Source organism: Salvelinus sp. IW2-2015, linkage group LG2 (assembly GCF_002910315.2).
Source record: "Salvelinus sp. IW2-2015 linkage group LG2, ASM291031v2, whole genome shotgun sequence".
Lineage (NCBI taxonomy): Eukaryota > Metazoa > Chordata > Actinopteri > Salmoniformes > Salmonidae > Salvelinus > Salvelinus sp. IW2-2015.
This window is the reverse complement of record NC_036839.1, coordinates 40,516,165-40,534,732: the sequence shown is the minus strand read 5'-3', so window position 1 is coordinate 40,534,732 and position 18,568 is coordinate 40,516,165. Positions and strand designations below refer to the sequence as shown.

The 18,568-nt window shown below is 44.4% G+C and overlaps 1 pseudogene; it reads right to left on the bottom strand.

The window, feature by feature from the left end:
- Window positions 1-18,435, bottom strand: part of LOC111971895 (immunoglobulin-like domain-containing receptor 2) — a 29,904-nt pseudogene extending 11,469 nt beyond the window's left edge.
- Between the last annotated feature and the right edge of the window lie 133 nt (window positions 18,436-18,568).

Genomic DNA, 18,568 nt, shown 5'->3' with positions numbered 1-18,568 from the left:
ACGTAATAGATTTCAATCGCAACGCCTTTTGTGTGTGTGTGTGTTGTGTGTTACTCACGGTGGAGTGGGCAGCAGCAGGTGTCGGGGGCAGCAGCAGCAGCGGAGGTAGCAGCAGCAGGAGTGAGGGCAGCACTGACACCAGCAGATCCCCATCAACAACAGGAACAGGATACTACCCAGGACTACAGATCCCACAAACACCCACTCTGGAACACAGACACAGATCAATGAGACTACACATCCACAAACACCCACTCTGGAACACAGACACAGATCAATGAGACTACAGATCCCACAAACACCCACTCTGGAACACAGACACAGATCAATGAGACTACAGATCCCACAAACACCCATCTGGAACACAGACACAGATCAATGAGACTACAGATCCACAAACCACTCTGGAACCAGACACGATCAATGAGATACAGATCCCACAAACAGTAGAATACACATCTTGTTACTTGATTGAGTTACTTACATGTTACTTACTACAGCTACATCTTCTGCATGTCTGTCCTCTTCCACATCCGTAAAAACCATTGACATTTATGGTAATAATAACCCCCAATGTTCAGGGTGTAGAGAGGCAGGGCTTGCGGCTTATCACAGCTCACGTCACTAAAGCATCCCAACACTAATGATGAACTCCTCTGGCCGTGACAAAAAACGACAACACGCCACTTTAGTCAGCCCCTTGTGAAAACACACATCCCAGTGGACCTCTCAGAGAGAGATCTCATCTTCAAAAGAGAGAGGGCAAGGGTTTCTTGTGAATAAGTCCTGTAGCAAGAATATGATTGTGACAGTGAGAGTGAGTTAATGCTTGACTGTGCGGAGGCGGAATATAAGACGAGGCAACGAGCTGATTTGTCCTTTACTCTGCAGTTGTTAAGTCATTCAAGATTCCCAGAAGCTGATTGGACAGTGAGAAAACAGGGTGAGCAGAGCCAGAGCAGGTGATGCCACCGAAGGGAACAGGTAAGGAAGGAACAGGTGGGGGAAAAGGCAGCCATTTTTTGGCATACACACACACACAAACTGACACACTACACACACACACAAACTGACACACACACACTGACACACACACACAAACTGACACACACACACTGACACACACACACACAACACAAACTGACACACACATGACACACACACACTGACACACACACGACACCACACACACACACACAACTGACACACACACACACACACCACACACACAACACACCACACACACACACACACACACACACACACACAACTGACACACCACACACACACACACACACGACACACACACACACACACACAACTGACACACACACACACACACACACACACTACACACACACACTGACACACACACAAACTGACAACCACACACACACACTGACACACACACACTGACACACACACACACTGACACACACACACTGACACACACACACTGACACACACCACACACACAACACCACAGACACACAGACACACAGACACACACACACAGACAGACAGTAGCCAATAGCCAGTGGGTGAGGAAGCAGGCAGCCGTACCTGGCATAATCTCCACATCAAACTCAGGCAGGAGATTCGTCCAGACACCTGTCCTACCTGCAGAGAGAAGGAGAGCAAGAGGTGAGGCGCTGCAGACAGGAAGTAGCAGTGGGCAGAGGTCAAAGGTGAGGCAAATCAGCCAAACAGATGGAGTTATTGACTAAGAGTCATGCATAGAGATTACCAGACAGATTAATCGAAAGAAAAGTCGAGGAAAAGAACAGTCAAACTATTCTTTAATACCTGATTCTAAAGCCAAAGTGATCATCGCATCATTAATATTTCCCATGATTCAAGTTAATAGGAGTGAAGACAAAGTTTAAAGTGTCACGCTAATAGATCTTCCACACCACTTCACACACACTACCCCAGGCTAGGGGGGGATGGGAAAATGGGAACCAAGTGTAACGGGGACACCCATTTCACACACACACACTACCCCAGTCTAGGGGGGGATGGGAAAATGGAACCAAGTGTAACGGGGACAGACACTTCACACACACTACCCCAGTCTAGGAGGGGGGTGGGAGCCGAGTGTAACGGGGACAGACACTTCACTGAAGCATTCTGGGACACCAATTAATCATTAGAGCTCATAGGGGAAAGAGGGTCAGACGAACGCTATCGCCATGGTAACAACGGCTGCTTTGTTTCTGCTAAACGGTGAGAGAGAGGCACACAGAGGAGACAGAATGGTTAAGGGAGATAAAGACAGAGAGTGAGAGAGGCACACAGAGGAGACAGAATGGTTAAGGGAGATAAAGACAGAGAGTGAGAGAGGCACACAGAGGAGACAGAATGGTTTAAGGAGATAAAGACAGAGAGTGAGAGAGGCACACAGAGGAGACAGAATGTTAAGGGAGAGTAAAGACAGAGAGTGAGAGAGGCACACAGAGGAGCGAGACAGAATGGTTTAAGGGAGATAAAGACAGAGTGAGAGAGGCACACAGAGGAGACAGAATGGTTAAGGGAGATAAGACAGCGAGTGAGAGAGGCACACAGAGGAGGAGACAGAATGGTTAACTCTGCAACTATAGGGGGTGCTGTTCCGCATTAGCATATTTGTGTCTCCAAATTAAACTGCCTCGTGCTAAATTCTTGATCGTACAATATGCATATTATTGTTATTATTGGATAGAAAACACCTTCTAGTTTCTATAGAAGTTGGAATTTTGTCTCTGAGTGGTACAGAACAATTTCTACAGCACTTTTCATGACAGGGTTCAGATTTCAGAAATTTTTACCTCTGATCTGGGGTCTGTTTATAAGGCCACAGTGAATGCTATGAAGGAACCGACACTGCCTACGTCTTCCTCTGGGTGTCTGTACGTCATCACGTTTTCAATGAAGTCGAATGGGACGTGTCACAGCCATTATAAAATGACAAAATGTACAGAGACCTCTTTCTCAACGTGCGCCCAAGCGTGAAGGCCATCGGACCTGCCTCGTTCCAAATCGTTTTCTAACCAGCAATATTTCTCGGTTTGTTTCAGTCGTTATAGTTTTTTAAAAAATCATAAGTAGTTAATTTGAGCCGTTTTATATCAATTTATATACCGTTTAGTGCGATTTTGAGGAATTTCTTTGTTGTGCGTTCTGAAAGTTTGGACACACGTTTTAGGGAGTCGGTCGTTGGTGGTGGACATTTCGAAGGACAGAGGACATCTATCGACCAAAGACGTTTATAACATAGAAAGGATACATTGCCCAAGAATATGATGGAAGAACAGCTCAAAGTAAGCAATATTTAATATGATAAACCGTGTTTCTGTCGAAATATTTTTAAACGCATAATTCGCCATTTTGTTTGGTATAGCTTCACTTGGCCAACCCTGTATTGAAAAGTAAGGATAATTTTTAAAAATGTAAATCCGCGGTTGCATTAAGAACTAATTTGTCTTTCTGATTGCTGTCAACCCTGTATTTTTTAGTCAAGTATATGATTAGCTTTCATTAAACTAGATCACTCTGATAGATGACGTCAGACATATTGAGGCTTGATTTCCTAGTATTTTATTGTGTAACCACGGTTTTGTATGGCTAAATATGCACCTTTTCGAACAAACTGTATATGTATATTGTAAAATGATGTTACAGGAGTGTCATCGGAGAATTCTGAGAAGGTTAGTGAAAAATTAATATATTTTGGCGGTGATTACGTTATAGCGCTCTTTGGCTGGAATCGATGCTCTGTGAACGTTTGTTCACTGTGGTATGCTAACTATCGATTTATTGTGTTTTCGCTGAAAAACGCTTAGAAAATCTAAATATGGTCTGAAATCACAAGACTGGGTCTTTCCATTGCTATGCTTTGTCTATTTTTATGAAATGTTTTTATGATGAGTAAATTGGTCATACACGTTGCTCTATCTAGTAATTCTAGTCGATTTGTGATGGTGGGTGCAATGTAAACTGTGATTTCTACCTGAAATATGCACTTTTTTCTAACAAAAACTATCCATACCATGATATGTTATCAGACTGTCATCTGAAGAGGTTTTTTCTTGGTTAGTGGATATCAATATCTTAGTTGAGCCGAATTGGTGATAGCACCTGAAGGAGTAAGAAACTGATGGAGTTAGAATAGTGGTGGTATTTTGCTAACGTGTTTAGCTAATAGATTTACATATTTTGTCTTCCCTGTAAAACATTTTAAAAATCTGAATATGGTGGCTTTATTCACAAGATGTGTATCTTTCATCTGGTGTCTTGGACTTGTGATTTAATGATATTTAGATGCTACTATCTACTTTTGAAGCTATGCTAGGTATGCTATTAGTGTGTGGGGGGTGTGGGGGGTGCTCCCGGATCCGGGGTAGAGGCTCGTGAAAGGTTAAGGGAGATAAAGACAGAGAGTGAGAGAGGCACACAGAGGAGGAGACAGAATGGTTAAGGGAGATAAAGACAAGAGTGAGAGAGGCACACAGAGGAGACAGAATGGTTTAAGGGAGATAAAGACAAGAGTGAGAGAGGCACACAGAGGAGGAGACAGAATGGTTAAGGGAGATAAAGACAGAGTGAGAGAGGCACACAGAGGAGACGAATGGTTAAGGAGATAAAGACAGAGTGAGAGAGGCACACAGAGGAGACAGAATGGTTTAAGGGAGATAAAGACAGAGAGTGAGAGGGACAACAGAGGAGGAGACAGAATGGTTAAGGGAGATAAAGACAAGTGAGAGAGGCACACAGAGGAGACAGAATGGTTAAGGGAGGATAAAGACAGAGAGTGAGAGAGGCACACAGAGGAGGAGACAGAATGGTTAAGGGAGATAAAGACAGGAGAGAGTGAGAGAGGCACACAGAGGAGGAGACAGAATGGTTAAGGGAGATAAAGACAGAGAGTGAGAGAGGCACACAGAGGAGGAGACAGAATGGTTAAGGGAGATAAAGACAGAGAGTGAGAGAAGGCACACAGAGGAGAGACAGAATGGTTAAGGGAGATAAAGACAGGAGTGAGAGAGGCACACAGAGGAGACAGAATGGTTAAGGAGATAAAGACAGAGAGTGAGAGAGGCACACAGAGGAACAGAATGTTAGGGAGATAAAGACAGAGAGTGAGAGAGGCACACAGAGAGGAGACAGAATGGTACAGGGAGATAAAGACAGAGAGTGAGAGAGCACACAGAGGAGGAGACAGAATGGTTAAGGGAGATAAAGACAGAGAGTGAGAGAGGCACACAGAGGAGGAGACAGAATGGTTAAGGGAGATAAAGACAGAGAGTGAGAGAGGCACACAGAGGAGGAGGAGACAGAATGGTTAAGGGAGATAAAGGACAGAGAGTGAGAGAGGCACACAGAGGAGGAGACAGAATGGTTAAGGAGATAAAGACAGAGAGTGAGAGAGGCACACAGAGGAGGAGACAGAATGGTTAAGGGAGATAAAGACAGGAGAGTGAGGAGGCACACAGAGGAGGAGACAGAATGGTTAGGGAGATAAAGACAGAGGAGAGTGCAGAGAGACAGAGGAGACAGAATGGTTAAGGGATATAAAGACTAGAGTGAGAGAGGCACACAGAGAGGAGACAGAATGGTTAAGGGAGATAAAGACAGAGAGTGAGAGAGACAGAGGAGACAGAATGGTTAAGGGATATAAAGACATAGAGTGAGAGAGACAGAGGAGACAGAATGGTTAAGGGATATAAAGACATAGAGTGAGAGAGGCACACAGAGGAGGAGACAGAATGGTTAAGGGAGATAAAGAAAGAGAGTGAGAGAGGCACACAGAGGAGGAGACAGAATGGTTGAGGGAGATAAAGACAGAGAGTGAGAGAGACACACAGAAAAGGAGACATAATGGTTAAGGGAGATAAAGACAGAGAGTGAGAGAAGGATAAAGGTCAATGGAGAGAGAGAGAAATAGAAAGAAAGAATGGTGTTGAAATGAGACCATGCCCTCACCCAAACGCCAAAATAACTAATAACTAATCTCTACGTTTATCTCTTTAGACAGGTTCAACAGGGATGCTAAAATACCTGGTTTACACACATGAAGTGTGTTTGTGTAGGCCTACATATAAATACTAAATTGAGTGTGAATGGCCTCTTTAGTTCAACAGGTCTGCTAGCTGTCTGGGCAGACTAAACTCCCACGGCCAGACAGGCTCCAGCCCATGCTGAGTAGGCAGTAGTCAGAGAGAAGTTTCACACTCCTCTCGTCTGATAAAACACACACACACACACACACACACACACACACACACTGATCCTACCACCCTGCTCTGGCACTTAGTCATATAAACCCAGCTGAGCTCAGTAACCTGAGAGAGGGAGAAACTATGTGCCTCTGAGAGGGGAAGGAGGTGAAGGAGAACGGGAGAGAGGGAGAGAAAGAAAGGGGAGAAACTATGTGCCTCTGAGAGGGGAACAAGGTGAGGGAGGAGACGGAGGGTTTCCACGAGTTACCACAGCCACAAAGTCAAAATTGGCTATATCGTAAAAATGTATGTAAACAAAAATGTGCTTTTTGGTCTTAAGGTTAGGGTTAGGCATAAGGTTAGCATTGTGGTTAAGGTTAGGGTTAGGCATAAGGTTAGCATTGGGGTTAAGGTTAGGGTTAAGGTTAAATTTAAAATCACATTWTAAGAAGATAAATTGTAGAAAAAGGCAAGGTTTATGACTTTGTTGTTGTGGTAACTAGTGACGACCGGAAGGGAGGGAGGGGAGAAACTATGRGCCTCAGAGGGGAAGGTGAGGGATGAGAGGAGGGAGGGAGAGAGAGAAGGAGAGAAGACACAATGATAAGAAGACAGGGGGAAGAACCGGTAGAGGAAAAATAGGTGCTTCAGAGTAGAATACCAAAAAATAAAAAGCTGTGAAAAATGTAGTTATGAGAAAGAGAGGAGAGGAGAAGGAGAGAGGGAGGGAAGCGGAGAGAAAGACAACAGAAGGAGAGAGGGAGGGAAGCGGAGAGAAAGACAACAGAAGGAGAGAGGGAGGGAAAGCGGAGACCGAAAGACAACAGAAGGAGAGAGGGAGGGAAGCGGAGAGAAAGACAACAGAAGGAGAGAGGGAGGGAAGCGAGAGAAAGACAACAGAAGGAGAGAGGGAGGGAAGCAGAGAAAGACAACAGAAGGAGAGAGGGAGGGAAGCTGAGAGAAAGACAACAGAAGGAGAGAGGGAGGGAAGCTGAGAGAAAGACAAACAGAAGGAGAGAGGGAAGGGGAAGCTGAGAAGAAAGACAACAGAAAGGAGAGAGGGAGGGAAGCTGAGAGAAAGACAACAGAAGGAGAAGAGGAGAGGGAAAGCGAGAGAGAAAGACAACAGAAAGGAGAGAGGGAGGGAAGCTGAGAGAAAGACAACAGAAGGAGAGAGGGAGGGAAGCTGAAAGAGAAAGACAACAAGAAGGAGAGAGGGAGGGAGCTGAGAGAAAGACAACAGAAGGAGAGAGGGAGGGAAGCTGAGAGAAAGACAACAGAAGGAGAGAGGGAGGGAAGCTTGAGAGAAGAGCAACAGAAAGAGAGAGGGAGGGAAGCTGAGAGAAAGACAACAGAAGGAGAGAGGGAGGGAAGCGGAGAGAAAGACAACAGAAGGAGAGAGGGAGGAAGCGGAGAAAGACAACAGAAGGAGAAGGGAGGGAAGCTGAGAGAAAGACAACAGAAGGAGAGAGGGAGGGAGCGGAGAGAAAGAAACAGAAGGAGAGAGGGAGGGAAGCGGAGAGAAAGACAACAGAAGGAGAGAGGGAGGAAGCGGAGAGAAAGAGGAACGACTGTAGAAGGAGGCAGTTTAAGCCACATGTTGGCACAGTCATCTGTGCGCTAATGCACTGAGCTTCTCTAGCCCTCAACAGTCATATAAATACAGCAGACAGTAACCTGAAGAGAGAAGGGAGACTGGCCCCACTCGGTGAGAGGAGTAGGAGGAGGGTTCTCCACATAAACAGACTAACTCTGAAGGAATTAAAATGGGTTCAACAACTCAAACTCTGGTGGTGTGTACAAAGCCTAAGTCAGCTCGTCTGCTGTCCCCTCCCACCATGACACTGCTTACATGCGACACACCACCTGAACGCCTTAAACATGCGACACCACTGACCCTTAACATGCGACACCACTGACCCTTAACATGCGACACCACTGACCCTTAACATGCGACACCACTGACCATCAGGGGTAGCAGGTAGCCTAGTGGTTAGAGCATTGGGCCAGTAACCAAAAGGTTGCTTGATCGAATCCCTGAGCTGACAAGGTAAAAATCTGTCGTTCTGCCCCTTAACAAGGCAGTTAACTCACTGTTCCCCGGTGTGCCGCCATTGTAAATAAGAATTTGTTCTTAACTGACTTGTCTCGTTAAATAACATTTACATGCTACGCCACTGACCCTTTACATGTTTTAGTCTCGCCCCCCCCAACAAAAATGTTGCCATTGAAACACCTTAAGAAGTGGATTACATAGCTCACAACAATGAACTAGAATGTGTAATTACCTTTTGTCCACATAGGTACTCTATGTTGTGAGCTCTATGTTCTGTAGCCTATGTCTACCTGGCCTATACTGACACTATATTTGAGGTTATAAAGGTTTATATATGGCTATGTCAGGGTTATGTCTGTTGTTTTACAACGGTAAGCTCAGCCAAACAATAGGTCCTCTCAGAGAGGATCAGAACCACGCAGAGCAGCAGCGTTGTCATGGCAGCAGTTGTAAGTGCACTTTGGAATGTAGAGCCGGGACATTTATAATAAAGCACATCACTACGAACCATATCAAACAAACACATACACTTACTTACACTAGATGCTGTGGTTAGGTTCAGAAAGTGAGAGAAGACAATAAATAAGTGTTACCTATTCCCACAACTCCCAACTTCCAAATCCTTTCAGACAATCCTTTTTCAAACAGAAATGTGCATCCTGTAGCACAAACTCCCCCAAATGTTGGGACACTGTAAATGCCATGGAGAATAAGAGCACCTCTTTCAGCTGCCCACTGCACTGAGGCTAGGAAACACTGTCACCACCGATAAATCCACAATAATAATTGAGAATTTCAATAAGCATTTTTCTACGGCTGGCCATGCTTTCCACCTGGCTACCCCTACCCCGGTCAACAGTTCTGCACCCCCCACAGCAACTTTCCCAAGCCTTCCCCATTTCTCCTTCACCCAAATCCATATAGCGGATGTTCTGAAAGAGCTGCAAAATCTGGACCCCTACAAATCAGCTGGGCTAGACAATCTGGACCCTCTCTTTCTAAAATTATCCGCCACAATTGTTGCAACAGCTATTATTAGCCTGTTCAACCTCTCTTTCGCATCGTCTGAGATTGCCAAAGATTGGAAAGCTGCCGCGGTCATCCCCCTCTTCAAAGGGAGAGACACTCTAGACCCAAACTGCTACAGACCTATATCTATCCTACCCTGCCTTTCTAAGGTCTTCGAAAACCAAGTTAACCTCTATGTTTGGAAAAATAACGTTCCCAAGGTAAACAGACTATTTCTCAGGCCCAGATGCTAGAATATGCATATAATTGACAGATTAGGATAGAAAACACTCTAAAGTTTCCAAAACTGTCAAAATATTGTCTGTGAGTATAACAGAACTGGATTTCCTCAGGTGAAAACCTGAGGAAATCCAACCCGGAAGTGCCTTTAATTTGGAAAAATCCCTGTTCCATTGCCTGCCCCTCCTCCATTTAAAGGGGTATCAACCAGATTCCTTTTCCAATGGCTTCCTCAGGCTGTGACCAGYCTTTAGACATAGTTTCAAGCTTTTATTTTGAAAAATGAGCGAGATTTATCAAAATATGTCAGGTGTCTTTTGTTTAGTTCCTGCGAGTTGTAGCTCGACATTTTCTTTCTCTGTAGTATTGAATAGTTTACCGTCCGGTTGAAATATTATCAATTATGTATGTTAAAAACAACCTGAGGATTGATTATAAAAAACGTTTGACATGATTCTACGAACATTACGGATACTTTTTGGAATTTTCGTATGCCCTCGTCTGCCCTTCAGGACCGGCACGAGCCTGTGGTTTTCTGAACATAACGCGCAAACCAAATGGAGGTTTTTGGTTATAAAAATCATCTTTATCGAACAAAAATAACATTTATTGTGTAACTGGGAGTCTCGTGAGTGCAAACATCTGAAGATCATCAAAGGTAAGCGATTAATTTGATTGATTTTCTGACTTTCGTGACCAAGCTAATTTGCGGCTAGATGTTCTTACTGTTTTGTCTAGTGATTGATACACTCACAAACGCTTCGATTGCTTTCGCTGTAAAGCATATTTTCAAAATCTGACATGATAGGTGGATTAACAACAAGCTAAGCTGTGTTTTGGTATATTTCACTTGTGATTGCATGATTATAAATATTTTTTGTAATATTTTGCGCCCTGCAATTCAGCGGTTGTTTAAGAAAATGATCCCGCTAAAGGGATCCGTAGCGCAGAGAGCTTAAGCATCTCCAATCCAAAATGAAATCTAGAATCGGCTTCCTATTTCGCAACAAAGAATCCTTCACTCATGCTGCCAAACATACCCTCGTTAAACTGACTATCCTACCGTTCCTTGACTTCAGCGATGTCATTTACAAAATAGCATCCAACACTCTACTGCAAATTGGGTGCAGTCTATCACATTGTGTTGCGTTCCCCAGTTTCTGTGTTGTGGTTTGTGTATTTGCAAGTGTGTGTTTCAGGAGATGGCTTCCTGAATTCTCCCCAAGCAGCTGATTGGTCAGCCCCATTGATGATTGGAGCTGACCCCGCCCCCTCGTCAAGTTACAGCTGTATCCGATTAGACTCCTTCTGAAGCTATATAAAAGTCAGTGTTCTGTTCAGGAGAAAAGAATGCAGAGAGAGAGAGATCATTGCTGAGAGATGGTTGCTGAGCGAGGAGGCTGATGGCTGTGAGGGTGATATACTGTGTTGGTTGTTCTCAGAGGGAGATGATTAGTGTGTCCTGTATTGGTTGAGTGAGAGAGCTGATTGGTTATGTATTTTGTGTGTCAATAGGACGCAGTGTTTTGATTATTGAAATTGTTTGGATAATTTTGTTTCATTTGTTCCCAGGGGGGAAGGGGAAGGCACCTAAGTGCTTAGGCAAGAGGCCCGCGGGCATACATATACCCGTAGTATATTCACTGTCTAGGCACACTAGGTAAGACCTGGGTGGACCACCCCCTGTATTTTGATTAGCGCACCAGGTGGTGTTAAGTAGTGGGTAGGCAGGTAAGCTAGGACTGTATTTTGATTAGCGCACCAGGTGGTGTTAAGTAGTGGGTAGGCAGGTAAGCTAGGAGAGGATGTTTTGACATCTACTTTCTTTGCTTTGGTTCCGTCCAGCCCCTTTTCCCCAAATTACTGTGTGAAGGAATAAATTCCTAGTAAACGGTAAATTCTCTGCCTTTTGTCATCCTTACTCGCACCTACAGTCCCATACCTCTTTCACTCCACGTTGAGTTGTAGCAGGGTGTTGCGTTCCCTCTTAGAGGCGTGCGTAACACAGTGCCATCCGTTTTGTCACCAAAGCCCCATATACTACCCACCACTGCGACCTGTATGCTCTCGTCAGCTGGCCCTCGCTTTATATTCGTCGCCAAACCCACTGGCTCCAGGTCATCTGTAAGTCTCTGCTAGGTAAAGCCCCGCCTTATCTCAGCTCACTGGTCACCATAGCAGCACCCACCCGTAGCACGCGCTCCAGCAGGTATATTTCACTGGTCACCCCCAAAGCCAATTCCTACTTTGACCACCTTCCAGTTCTCTACTGCCAATGACTGGAACAAATTGCAAAAATCACTGAAGCTGGAGACTTACTAAGTTTAAGCATCAACTGTCAGAGCAGCTTACAGATCACTGGACCTGTACATAGCCCATCTGTAAACATCAATCTATCACTCCAGTGTTTAATTGCTAAATTGTAATTATTTCACCACTATTGCCTTACCTCCCTAATCTTACCTCATTTGCACACACTGTATATATACTTTTCTATTGTGTTATTGACTGTACGTTTGTTTATTCCATGTGTAACACTGTGTTTGTGTCGCACTGCTTTATCTTGGCCAGGTCGCAGTTGTAAATGAGAACTTGTTCTCAACTGGCCTACCTGGTGAAAAAAATAAAAATGAGAGGACCTCAAAAGTAGGACAGAGCCTCAACAGAATGTTAATTTCCGTTCTATCCCTTCCTCTTTGATGTTGAGGTGGCTTGACATCCTGTGTTGAATGGTTACTTCCTGTGTGCTGAGGGGTTCACTTCCTGTGGTCACTCACCCAGCACCAGTAACTCGACCTGGCCCTCGTTCTTCCCCTCCAGGTCGTCAGCGATGACTATCTTACAGAAGTACACGCCGCTGTCACCCCACTGCAGGTCACCGATCCGCAGGTCCGCCTCTGGACAGGGTCAGATACACAACGGCATACTGTCATAGGATTATATACCCTTAGTCAAACAATATACTGAACCATGCTCAAAGATACATTGACATTTGACACATTCGTACATCCTACAGATTCCTATTATGGTTTATGAAACAGTAGGGTGTTTAGCTAAAAAGGACACAAAAGGTTGGTGCTCTCTTTGAAAGGCAGAACAAAGAAGGTGTGTTTCCTTTTGATAAGGAGCTCAATGGGGTGGTTCAGGATAAGAGAGGGCAGAGACCACTCCATTGTGAACAGGGGGCAGTGTCGTTAAGGGGATATTTCACCCAAATTACACATTGGTTTCCTTACCTTGTAAGCCGTCTATGGACAAGGTATGACAGCGATCCATGCTTCGGTTTAGTTTCCCAAGGCACTGTTTCCAAATGCTAATATTTTAGGATTTGTGGCACAAACCTCATTCGAAACATGGCACCGATATTAGCATTTTTTTTGTTCAAATCACCCCCAAAAATCTCAAATGTATTGTGAATCTCAAAGTAATATCCCTTTAATGAAATATCCCTTTAATTGTGGAGCCTGGTGTATTGTGAAGGACAGACGGAGAAGTACTATTTGAGGAACAGGAAACGCCAAGCACAAGCATTCACATTTCCTGTTGGGAGACGAATCACACAGGCCATGACGGACCACTGCTTATAACACTAAAGCACTGACATACTGTAACCAGCATTTAAGCGCGCGCGGGTGTGTGTGTGTCCATGTCTGTGTGTCATGTGCGAGTGTGCGCACATCTTCCCTCACAACATACTCACAAGCACCGCCTTCTAGTCATACACACAACAGCTCATTAAACTATAAACACCTCCACACACAATTTAAATTAATACAACACAAATCAACTCATTAGAAATATTCACAGTACTGTTAACGATGGCGATATCTCGGCCCTTGTAGTGCTCAGCCAGCGTCATGGAGGCACCCTGGCCGGAGGCTACGATGCGGACGGTGCGGCTGGTGTCGGAGCACTCCAGTTGGGCAGCGGCGCCCAGCTCGGACCCCTGGACCCCCAGGCTCTCGGGGAAGGTGAAGGAGTCTTGTGTGCGGTCACGGCAGTAGGACTTGTACCACCACTGCACCACAGGGGTCTGTGTGGAGGGCGTGTGGTACTGGCACTGGAGTACCACGGACTGGAAGAGCATGGCGAAACGCCTCTCCTCCCGAACGATCACCTGCACCCCAGCACACACACAGACTGACACACACAACGAACACGGACACACACACAATGAACACGGACACACACACAATGAACACGGACACACACACACACACAACGAACACGGACACACCTGTCTCTTATACACATCTAGATGTGTATAAGAGACAGGACATGGACACACACAAAGAACACGGACACGGACACACACACACACACACACACACAATGAACATGAACATGGACACACACAACGAACACGGACACACACACACACAACGAACACGGACACACACACACACAACGAACACGGACACACACACACACAATGGAAGAAAATGAGAGAGAAAAGAGAGGGGGAAAGTTATTAATTCCAATAATAAAAACAATTCCAGATTGTATTTTCACGGGAAGGTTAAAAACACATGGGGTGGTTCAGGATAAGAGAGGGCAGAGACCACTCCACATACCTATGGATGGAGGAGTAAGAAGGCACGGTGATGTGTCCCATTCTACATATCAAATTACATTTTCAAATCAAAATCAAATCAAATTCTATTCGTCAGATGCTTCATAAACAACAGGTGTGGTCTGACAGTGAAATGCTTACTAACAGCAGTCTGCATATAAGGCCTTTAACATACAGTACATTTTGAATAGCCAGTGAAACATGCAAATGGCAAGGAGAGATTAGACTTCCCAGTTGAATGCTCTCCAACACCAGCTTTGAAATGCCCCAGTCCATCATCACTTTAACCAAGCATCTTTGGCTCTTTAAAAAGTACTATATAAGTCCCATGTATAATTATTATTATAATTATTATTGTTATTATTATTGTTGTTCTTATTATTATATAGCCTCTACCCATATGTTTTCAATCCAACTCTCCCTTACATACCCCTTGCACATCCAAAAGGTTAAGGGGGATTCCAGACCACTAAACTCACGAGGGGGTTTGTTTGTTTTCTACCCCACAGAGAGCACAGAGCCCATCAGAGACAGACTGCAGAGGTGGAATGCTCCTGATGTTCAGTGGTTCAGATAAAAGGCTGAGAACAGAGAGAATATAAGATAGTGAGATGGAGTGGTGGAAATGGTGTGTGTGTGTGTGTGTGTGTGTGTGTGTGTGTGTGTGTGTGTGTGTGTGTGTGTGTGTGTGTGTGTGTGTGTGTGTGTGTGTGTGTGATGACTGCAACTCAGTCTCCAACTGGGAGATTACCAAGTGGTGATTTGCACAATATCTAAAAGGGGATGAGAGAGAGATGGGATGGGGGCTCCTCTCTCCTGTACACGGGCGGTCACAGAGACTACATTCCGCCGTGCGTGGGGGGCAGGGGCAGGATTGCAGTAGGGAGGTAGGGGGTTATCATAATAAAGAGGAACAGTGAGGGGGCCAGAGTCAGATCAGTCTACAGCTCCAACCTGTCCCGTTAGGTCTGGGTGTGGTAGGCAGCAGGAACAGACTCCAAACATTTCCCAGTCCCATTAGGTCTGGGTGGGGTAGGCAGCAGGAACAGACTCCAAACATTTCCCAGTCCCNGGTAGGCAGCAGGAACAGACTCCAAACATTTCCCAGTCCCATTAGGTCTCGGTGGGGTAGGCAGCAGGAACAGACTCCAAACATTTCCCAGTCCCGTTAGTTCTGGGTGGGGCATGCAGCAGGAACTGATTCCAAACATTTCCCAGTCCCGTTAGTTCTGGGTGGGGCATGCAGCAGGAACAGACTCCAAACATTTCCCAGTCCCGTTAGTTCTGGGTGGGGCATGAAGCAGGAACAGACTCCAAACGTTTCCTTGAAAAGAGGAAATCACAACAAAGGGTTCTTCCCAGTGGCTCTCTCCTTAGGAGCAGTTTAGTGCATATGAAGGGAATGAGACAAGGAGGGAAGCTGTTTTACACTATGTACTAAAGAGGAGCCAGGGTGACTCACGGTGATGGCCTTCAAATGTTCTAGAGCTCCATTTAGAAGTTGTGACTAATGGCAGATAAATATCTGACCCTGCACCAACGGTTCACCCACTCCTCCTACAGAGTCTGAAGAAGATGTGTTACCTCTAGAGAGAGCAAAACAAATGAGAGKGAGACAGAGGACAGAGACAGAGAAAGAGAGACAGAGGGCAGAGACAGAGACAGAGAATGAGAGACAGAGGACAGAGAAAGAGAGACAGAGGGCAGAGACAGAGACAGAGAACGAGAGACAGAGGACAGAGACAGAGAACAAGAGACAGAGGACAGAGAGAAAGAGGACAGAGACAGAGAGAGAGAGAAAGAGAGACAGGGGAAATACAGTGACCCCCTCTCATATCATTACCAAGCCCTGCAATGCAAAGAGCTGAGCAAAGAAAAAAGTCCTCTCATCCAGCTGTTCACAAACCTGTTATACTAACACACTGAAGCCTCAGGACCAGAACATCCAATCAATCATAATAAACCAAATTACAACACAGTCTAAACAAAATTACATTACTTATTGGGAAACATAAGCACAAAGCAAAATGCAGTGCTAAATCGATGGTACACAGTGGCAAGCTATTTGACCATGGTTACTGATCAAAACTTTAGAAAAACCTTGACAAAGTACAGGCTCAGTGAGCACAGCCTTGCCATTGAGAAGGGTAGACACAGGAAACCCTGGCTCCCTGTAGAGGAAAGGCTGTGCAACCACTGCACCACAGCAGAACCCGAGACAGAGTTGCATTTCTTGACAAAACAATTAGAGTGTTATTTCCTCAAATTTGAAACCCTTATTGAAGGTTTCAAAGACCTCTCTGATGAGAATAGGCTACCCGTCCTGTTGGGGGAGGACTTAGAGAGCTGTGGGTTGGCAGCGCACATTATGGCTGCCTGCCATAAGATGAGGGACAGTGTCTGACAGACCAATCAACCTGCACATGTTCTCTATGCTTATTGTTATTGTTATATGGTTATTTTGACCCTTGATTATTGTTGTTACTGTTGTCTCGTTGACAATACTGATTATTATTATTTTAATATTGTACATTTCCAAAGTAAGCTTTGGCAATAACTACATTGTTACGTCATGCCAATAAAGCAAATTGAACTGAACTGAAATTGTGAGAAAAAGGTGACAGTTCTGTTTGTGTTTGTTTTCATTTTGAATATGAGAGGGATGGAGAAAAAGAAAGTGTGAGGAGAAAGAGACAGGAGGGAGAAGAACCGTGCTCCTAAATCCCGTCCACGGGGTAGCTGTGGCCCTCCCTTTGTCCTTTTGTTCATGGCCCATTGGCCCATTGTTTGGCATTGTAAACCACCCCCCCATCCTGGAGAATCCTGTGTGGACAGTAGAATGGAGGAGGGGGATGGGAGGACTCCAACCAATGAAATAATCTTGTCTGGTCCAGTCGGGTGTGAACAGCCAATTAGCTATTAGAGATTTGAAGCAAACCGTTAGACGAGGTCCTTACAGTGTAGTGATAACCACAGGATTCACGTACAACCAAGAAAAACATTGTCACTGTATTGTGGAACCTTTGCTCCAAGGTGTAAGCCTTTCTCAGCATCTCTCTGTTGGAGAACACAAAAAGTGTTCATGCATGAAACCAGGCACTCCTAAACACATTTGTAAACTTCTAAAAACACCCACAAGTGTGACAAAAAATGATGACATAGGCCTACATTTGTACCTATGGTCCCGATTCATCTCACAATAACATAACACTCTTCTCTAATTCATATTCACAACAACAAAATAACAAAAAGGCATGCAACTACCTAACATACACAATTCAAAGGGGGTTTCTTGATGAGTGGGCTACTACACAAAACTCAGGTTTATCATTCAAGTCTACTGGGCTCTTCCTGATTAAATCTCTGAGTCACTCCATGCTTCCTGACCACATCAGACCCTTTCCTCCTTCAACAACTGACACCATTTTCCTGCCAGGCATTTCACCACTGACTTGACTTCCTGTCGGGTTTATACACTAGACACAGATTCGTTTTGTATAATTCTACTTTTGTATAATTCTACTCAAAATACTAGATTAAATAATGGTTGCATTTTCTATTAATTTACCAAATTAGGTAAACACAACATAGACCACTCCACAAATATTCTCTGTATAAGACTGATCTCCAAAATGATTTTTCATAGTAGACCCTCAGAGTAAGTTATGAAGGTATTATTCTCTGCCTAGTAGATATCTATGTGACCCATTGGAGTGCATGCATACCATGGACATTGTCTGAATAACAGCACCTATTTAAATGATAAATGATGATTTTACTATAGTATATTTCTTATTCCACACATTCCTCCTGTAATTTATGACAAAACATAAAAGCAGAAACAAGAGTAGCTAAAGCTCTTAAAGCAATTCAGACGAACCCCACAAAACAAGTGGCCAGCCAAAGGTCTGTTTATATAAATCAAAATAAAGAGAGTCCAATAGTCATATTGAGGTTTTAGGTAAAGCAGAGAGGTAGAGGTAGAGAGGTAGAGAGACCCGTTAGACGCTGGAATAAACCCTGAGCTAGAGTGATCAACCTGTTGCGTCCACGGCTTTRTCAGACAGATGACAAAACAACATGTTGAGTGAGGAAACAAACACACAAAAAAACGAACATATACCTGATAAGCACAAAATAATCCATCGATCTAGCAGCCAGTTCATTTTTTGAATAAAAAGTTTCGCAATCAGAGAGAATGAATCCTCATTTTCCTCCTGCCTGTTGTTTGACTCATTCTTTGTCCGCTGAGTGTTGAGAAGAACACCGGGAGAGGCGAAGCGTCAATCGGAGACTAGGGGGAGTGTACCACTTTAACAGAGGGTGAACCCCAACTCCAGACCAAAAACTACATTCAACCAAATATGGTTTACCACCATTTTACCTATAATACTATTACAAGCACATATTTAAATAGATTTGAGATTCAAAACAATACATCTAAACTAATCTCCCCCAAAATCTTAAACCTGCTCCAACTGGTAATTGTACCCA